The sequence below is a fragment of the Cyprinodon tularosa genome, unplaced genomic scaffold (assembly GCF_016077235.1).
Source record: "Cyprinodon tularosa strain WSP-4 unplaced genomic scaffold, ASM1607723v1 ctg347, whole genome shotgun sequence".
Lineage (NCBI taxonomy): Eukaryota > Metazoa > Chordata > Actinopteri > Cyprinodontiformes > Cyprinodontidae > Cyprinodon > Cyprinodon tularosa.
This window is the reverse complement of record NW_024039060.1, coordinates 495,659-502,500: the sequence shown is the minus strand read 5'-3', so window position 1 is coordinate 502,500 and position 6,842 is coordinate 495,659.

Genomic DNA, 6,842 nt, shown 5'->3' with positions numbered 1-6,842 from the left:
AGGAGGTGGGAAACAAAAGGATTATAACTAAATTAACATCTCTGTCGGATAATATCTTCCATCCCACACATGAAGCTGTTGCAGAACTGAAAAGCTCCTTTAGTGACAGCCTGCTGCCCCTAAATGCACCAGGAAGCGTTATCACAGATCCTTCCTCCCAGCAGTTGTAAGACTCTATAACCACCACTGTTCCCAACAACCTTCATGCTGATTTTGCACATTTCAATTCAGTTTATTTATAGAGCGCCAATTCACAACATGTGTTACGCCCACCAAGGACACAACATATTTGAGGACACGAGACAAAAATGAGGGTTCAAAAAAAGATATTTTATTAATAAATTCTCTCCGTTTTAGTTGTTCTTGGTTCGGCTTCTTCAGATTTTCTGCGAAGAGAAAAATAGTTAACGGCCCTCAAATCCCGTGCCCCAAAAAAGAAAAAAAAGAAACCCAAAGTAACAACAGAAAGTTGGACCTGGCAGGCCGATCAAACAGAATAAAACGGTACAGCAGGGGGCCAACCCTATACAGGGCCGTCGAAGCCCCTACTGGTACCGGACTAAAGGCCAAAATAACCTAAGCAAAAGAAAAATCGAAAACAGGACTACCGGTCCCGCCAGGCCAAAAACCTCAAGAAAAAAGTAAGAAAAAGTTAACAAAAATACCACATGGCAAGCTGGAACGTCCGCTGCAGGCCGCAGCGACAAGACAAGTGCGCACCACGCACGATGGAGCAAATGAAGCAGGTGGAAAGCGGCGTCCAAACGAGGTTGGAAAGGAACGCGTTAACGTGCTGAAAGCCAGCCTATTTATAGGCGGACGACAGCACCACAAATTAACATAATTAACTCGCTAAAAGAATCCCAAAATATATTAACAAAAGATCCTTCAACTAAAGTCTGTAAGAAAACAAAGAGAAGAAATAGACAAAAATCATAATGTGCCCGAAGCACATAACACCCCCACCCAAAGACTCTGAATGGGGTCTGAAGTAAAAAAAAAACTCAACCCATTCAGAGAAAAAAAAAAAAAAGGAAAGCGGGACTAGAGTCGTGAGTGCGTCGGCCACTATATTGTCCTCTCTTCTCATAATAAAAACACGTTAAAAGATTCACATCCAAGACATGATCCAATGCGCTCTCAATGCCACCAAGCGCAGCAAACACAGCCGATCCACCAACTCCAGTCTGCGTTCTTCCAAAAACAGCTCCTTCTCCATCAAAGCCAGCTGTCCAAATTTGATCTGAAGTTCCTTTAAACGAAACGGGTCAGCTGCAAGTGAGGTTTTATTCGGCGATTCATCAAGACTCTGTGTTAAAACTGCAGCAGGAAAAATATCCTTCGTGCACTAACCAAAGACATCTAATGTGGCTTCTCGAACAAACTCATCCAGGTCAAACTCCATGTCCACCCATGGAATCTAGCCACACTAAATCAGGAACACTCCATCTAATGTAGGCTCTCGAACAAACTCATCCAGGTCAAACTCCATGTCTACCCCTGGAATCAAGCCACACAAACTGTCAAGCACACACACAAAGCCACAAAAACACCAGAGTCAAATCGTCCAATCCACAATAACCTCAAAATGCTCGGCTTCCCGTGCATCTGCAGCTGCCCCGACACCTGCGTCATCTCTTTCACTGGAAACACAACTGATAGATTTATGCAGAGCGGGCGCACGGTCATTACCAGCAACAGATCCTTTGTGCATTTATGCAAAGTGTCCAATGTGGGCCCTCGAACAAACTCATCCAGGTCAAACTCCATGTCTACCCCTGGAATCAAGCCAAACAAACAGCTCCTTCGCATTTACGCAAAGTATCCAATGTAGGCTGTCGAGCAAACTCATCCAGGTCAGACTCCATGTCTACCCCTGGAATCAAGCCACACCAAATCAGGAACACCTCTGCACAAAGAAAGCTACAGCACCACCAGAACCGAATGCTCCAATTAATCAGCGCAACGTGCATCAGCTGCGCAAAAATACACACAAACCCAGCACAACCGCCAACAAACAAGAACCAACCGTAGGACACGACCTGTCTCCAAAAGCAAACTTTGCTTAAACAAGCCCCCATAAATATGTTACGTCCACCGAGGACACAACATAATCGGGGACACGAAAGGCAATGTTTAAACAAAGTAAATTCGTTAAGACAAGCCCCCATAAATATGTCACGTCCACCGAGGACACAACATATTCGGGGACACAAAAGGCAAACCTTGTTTAGACAAGCCCCCATAAATACGTTACGTCCACCAAGGACACAACATATTCGGGGACACAAAAGGCAAACCTTGTTTAGACAAGCCCCCATAAATACGTTACGTCCACCAAGGACACAACATATTCGGGGACACGAAAGGCAAACTTTGTTTAGACAAGCCCCCATAAATATGTTACGCCCACCAAGGACACAACATATTTGAGGACACGAGACAAAAATGAGGGTTCAAAAAAAGATATTTTATTAATAAATTCTCTCCGTTTTAGTTGTTCTTGGTTCGGCTTCTTCAGATTTTCTGCGAAGAGAAAAATAGTTAACGGCCCTCAAATCCCGTGCCCCAAAAAATAAAAAAAAGAAACCCAAAGTAACAACAGAAAGTTGGACCTGGCAGGCCGATCAAACAGAATAAAACGGTACAGCAGGGGGCCAACCCTATACAGGGCCGTCGAAGCCCCTACTGGTACCGGACTAAAGGCCAAAATAACCTAAGCAAAAGAAAAATCGAAAACAGGACTACCGGTCCCGCCAGGCCAAAAACCTCAAGAAAAAAGTAAGAAAAAGTTAACAAAAATACCACATGGCAGGCTGGAACGTCCGCTGCAGGCCGCAGCGACAAGACAAGTGCGCACCACGCACGATGGAGCAAATGAAGCAGGTGGAAAGCGGCGTCCAAACGAGGTTGGAAAGGAACGCGTTAACGTGCTGAAAGCCAGCCTATTTATAGGCGGACGACAGCACCACAAATTAACATAATTAACTCGCTAAAAGAATCCCAAAATATATTAACAAAAGATCCTTCAACTAAAGTCTGTAAGAAAACAAAGAGAAGAAATAGATAAAAATCATAATGTGCCCGAAGCACATAACACATGTCATCTCAAGGCATTTTACAGTTCACCAGATCATAGAGTCAAATTGATTCAAAGTTTTCTATCTATGAAAAACCAGTTAATTGCATCGACTCAGTGACTCGAATGCAATCCCTCACACTAAGCATGCTGGTAGCAACAGTGGAGAGGAAAAACTCCCTTTAACAGGAAGAAACCTCCAGCTGAACCAGGCTCAGTGTGTTTCAGTTAAATAACATGCTGCTGGCATTTTGCACATCTCTGATGTTGCTGCTACTTTCAAATATCCATTACTGCAAAAATGTCCATAGCTGTATATTGGTTATTTATTCTCCAGGTGCGCAGTTTTAATAGTTAAAAAAAAAAATACATTACAATATTTTATTGTTTATCTTTTAACTCTTCACTATTATGTTATTCTTATAAATTTTTCTAAGATCTACTGTTAGGACTCCAGTCTGTGTGGTCTGTGTTTTTGTGTGTTTGTCTTCCTTCCTCCACCAGGCGGCGCCTGGTTCTGATTCTCCTCCTCACACACCTGCGGAGGGTTACCTCGTTAACGGAGTGCTCTTAAGCTGCTGACTGCCACTACCTCAACGCCAGAGTGTTTGGCAGTTTTGGGTACTCTAGCCAAGTTGAGTTTTGCTGAGTCAAACTGAGTTTTTGTCAACCTGAGTATTAACCTTGTTGTTTTGTTTTTGCCTCTCGGCAGGAAGTCATCTTGCACACTGGATTTTTGGACCTTCTCTCCCTGGAAGAATCTACTGAGCTTCAAACTGAACTGGGGATACAATCCGGAGGTTTTGGATCCACTTTCCCCCCCGAGGAATCGTTTGAGCTTCGCACTGAGCAAGGGATTCATCTGCACCACAGTCCGTTCAAGTACTGCAGGAAAACTGAGTGGCAGTCAGTCTTTCTCCGTTCATCTACAAGCAACCGCATTCTGGGTAACCCTGTCCGCCCTCCACCATATGAGACACACCGGAACACATTCCTCACCTACTGGAGTCTTAGAGTCAACCAATTCTCTGGAAAAGGAGTCTGCCTACCTTTCTTTCTCTTCAAGTTCTAAAATCAATTTCCCCACTGAACCTGAACTAACCGCAGTGTCTTCCCCTCACCTTTCAGTTCCGGTTGAGCAGTCAGTGTTCAGAGAAACACTGGAATCTCCACAAAACTTCTCAATAAAACCTGTTAAACTTTTTCCCTTGTCTCTCTGGACTGGATTATCTGTATGTGGGTCCGAACTCTAGACAATATCATGACATCCACATTTGTGTGACCATTTTTTCTATAACCTTTTTGCTGCTGTAAACACCAGAATTTCCCCAATGTGGGACAATAAATGGATTTTCTATTCTATACTGGATTTTGCCAAATTAGTGGAGCGGCTAGTTTAGGAAATATTTATAACATCAGTTTTAACATCTTTGTGAGCTAACTTGTTGTAATATGGGGAAATCTGATTCAGTTGGGCACGGATAGTAAACTTTGGATGCACAAGTTTTATGTAGGTTCTTAGTTTTTCACTTTAGCAGCATTGTTAGTTGGTTAGTAGCTGATTATTAAACCCAAAACTGATCTTAAACCAAAAAAAAAAAAAAAAAACATCAGAATAGATGAATTAAACATTTAGAAAACATGTCTAGAAGTCTGCGAACATAAATAGTGGTTTGAAGTAGTTGCTATGGTTACAATAGGTGGTTAGGAATGGGTGGAGCAGAATGGAGAAATATCTGCTGCTTCTCCATGAGTTCATTTTGACGTTTTAAGTTTCACGCTTTGCACGTGTCTCCACTGCCTTGATTCCCATCTACATTCCCTGCCAGTGGTTTTAGCCACTCTTGGATGGATAGCCTATTTTTCTTTGAATTTAAACTTCCCCATGTTGTCCAGGTAAAAAGTTAGTGACACATCACCCCAAAACATCGTTTTTATTGGTTCCACGATCGGGACGGAACCAATAATGGTTACAGCGAGCAGTTCGGTAAATGGAAGGAAAATATTGCCAATTATTTGAATGTTTGATATGGATTACAAAAATAAAGTCCTATTTATGATGTGGTAACAATTTTAAGACCTAAGAAAGACTGGTTTAAGACATTTTAATACCAATTAGGGCCTTGAAGACTTTTTAAGGATCTTCAGGAACCTTGTTTAACTCTTTGCGCTCTATATAAGCTACTGGGACCAGAATTCCCCTTAAGGAGTAATCCCAAGGGATAAATCAAGTTGAGAATAAGTCTGCAATTCCTTCAGTATCAAACGATTAATAAGAAAAATAAATAATAATTGATATTTTCGCATATCCTTTCCTTTATTTGACTGTAAAACCTCCTTAAAGAAAAGAGACAAAGTAAGTAATAACAAAACATACCCAACAAAGATCGTCAAAAATTACCTGATAGTTCCTTTTTCAAAACTAGTGCAGTTTTGGACAGTGACACTCAAGACCCGGTGTTCCTTTCTCCTCAACCCTAGAAACTCTACAGCTAAAAGCCAGGTGTACCCTTTTTTACTGTATTGATTGTATGGTATAGTTGAAGCAATATCCAGAGTTTGCATCATATCAGTCAAACTTGATGATAATGCAGTCTAATGCACCTGATAAAAATATGTAAAGGAGAAAAAAACTATTTCACACAGGCTTTATTACTCTGGAATTTATTTAACGGTACAAATGAAACAAGGAGGAAATGATTTGGCAGGCGACTGGCGACCTGTCCAGGGCGTACCCCGCCTCTCGACCATAGACCGCTTCAGACAGGCGCCAGCACCCCTCAACTTGGGATAAGTGTGATGGAAAATGGATGGATTTGTCAGGCAAACGATTCAAACAATATTCTCCGTAAAACAATTCATTGAACTTGAGTGAGCAAACCATTTTGTTACGGCTGGATTACTTCAGCTTTATATTAGCCCATTTCTAGGTACATGAGCTGGACGGATTTCACAGGCCAGACTACAAATTCAAAACTTGACCTTTAAAACCAGAAAAAAAAAACAAAAAAACACAGAAGCCAATAGGTTTAATTTATGGCATTTATGTAGTTAAGTGTGCACAGATACTAATTGACCTTTGCTTGGCTTGTTAACCTTGGCTGGAAAATGAAAAAAAAAAAGACAAAAAGGAGACAATTTCTCAGAATTACAAAAATGAAAATTAATTATGTGCATGAAAGGTGCTTTCTATTTAAAGATTTAGATTGGTTATATATTCCTTGTGATATTCTGTAATTAGTGCGGACATAAAAGCTATAAATAGGGACTAACTCTGAATGCCTATGATCTTCTGTGGGTGTTTAAAAACCTCCAGTTCCTACATGAGATACAACATGACACAATACAGTTAGACATCAATCATCCATAAAAAGGAATATCATGACTTTTCCTTCTTTCTTAGTTGCAGACCCCTGACAAAAGGATGCCTTACCATTGAAACTTGTTCCTTTTTAACACATTATAATCACAAACTTATATGTATTTTATTGACATTTTATGTTAGACCACCATTGTATGACAGTGAAGAAGGAAAACTGAACCTTTTTCTGTTAAAACCATTTCTATATTATATATAAATAAAGTGTGGCTTACAGTTAAATTCACCCTCTTTACTCTCAAACCCCTAAATAAACTCCTGAGGATCCATTTCCTTTCTATGTGTACATATATATCAAAGTGCTTTGGTCAAATGAGTGGGGAAAAGGGGGAAAATTGACTGAGATTCCTCTGTTTATCAGAACAAAACCCCTAAAAAAATAGA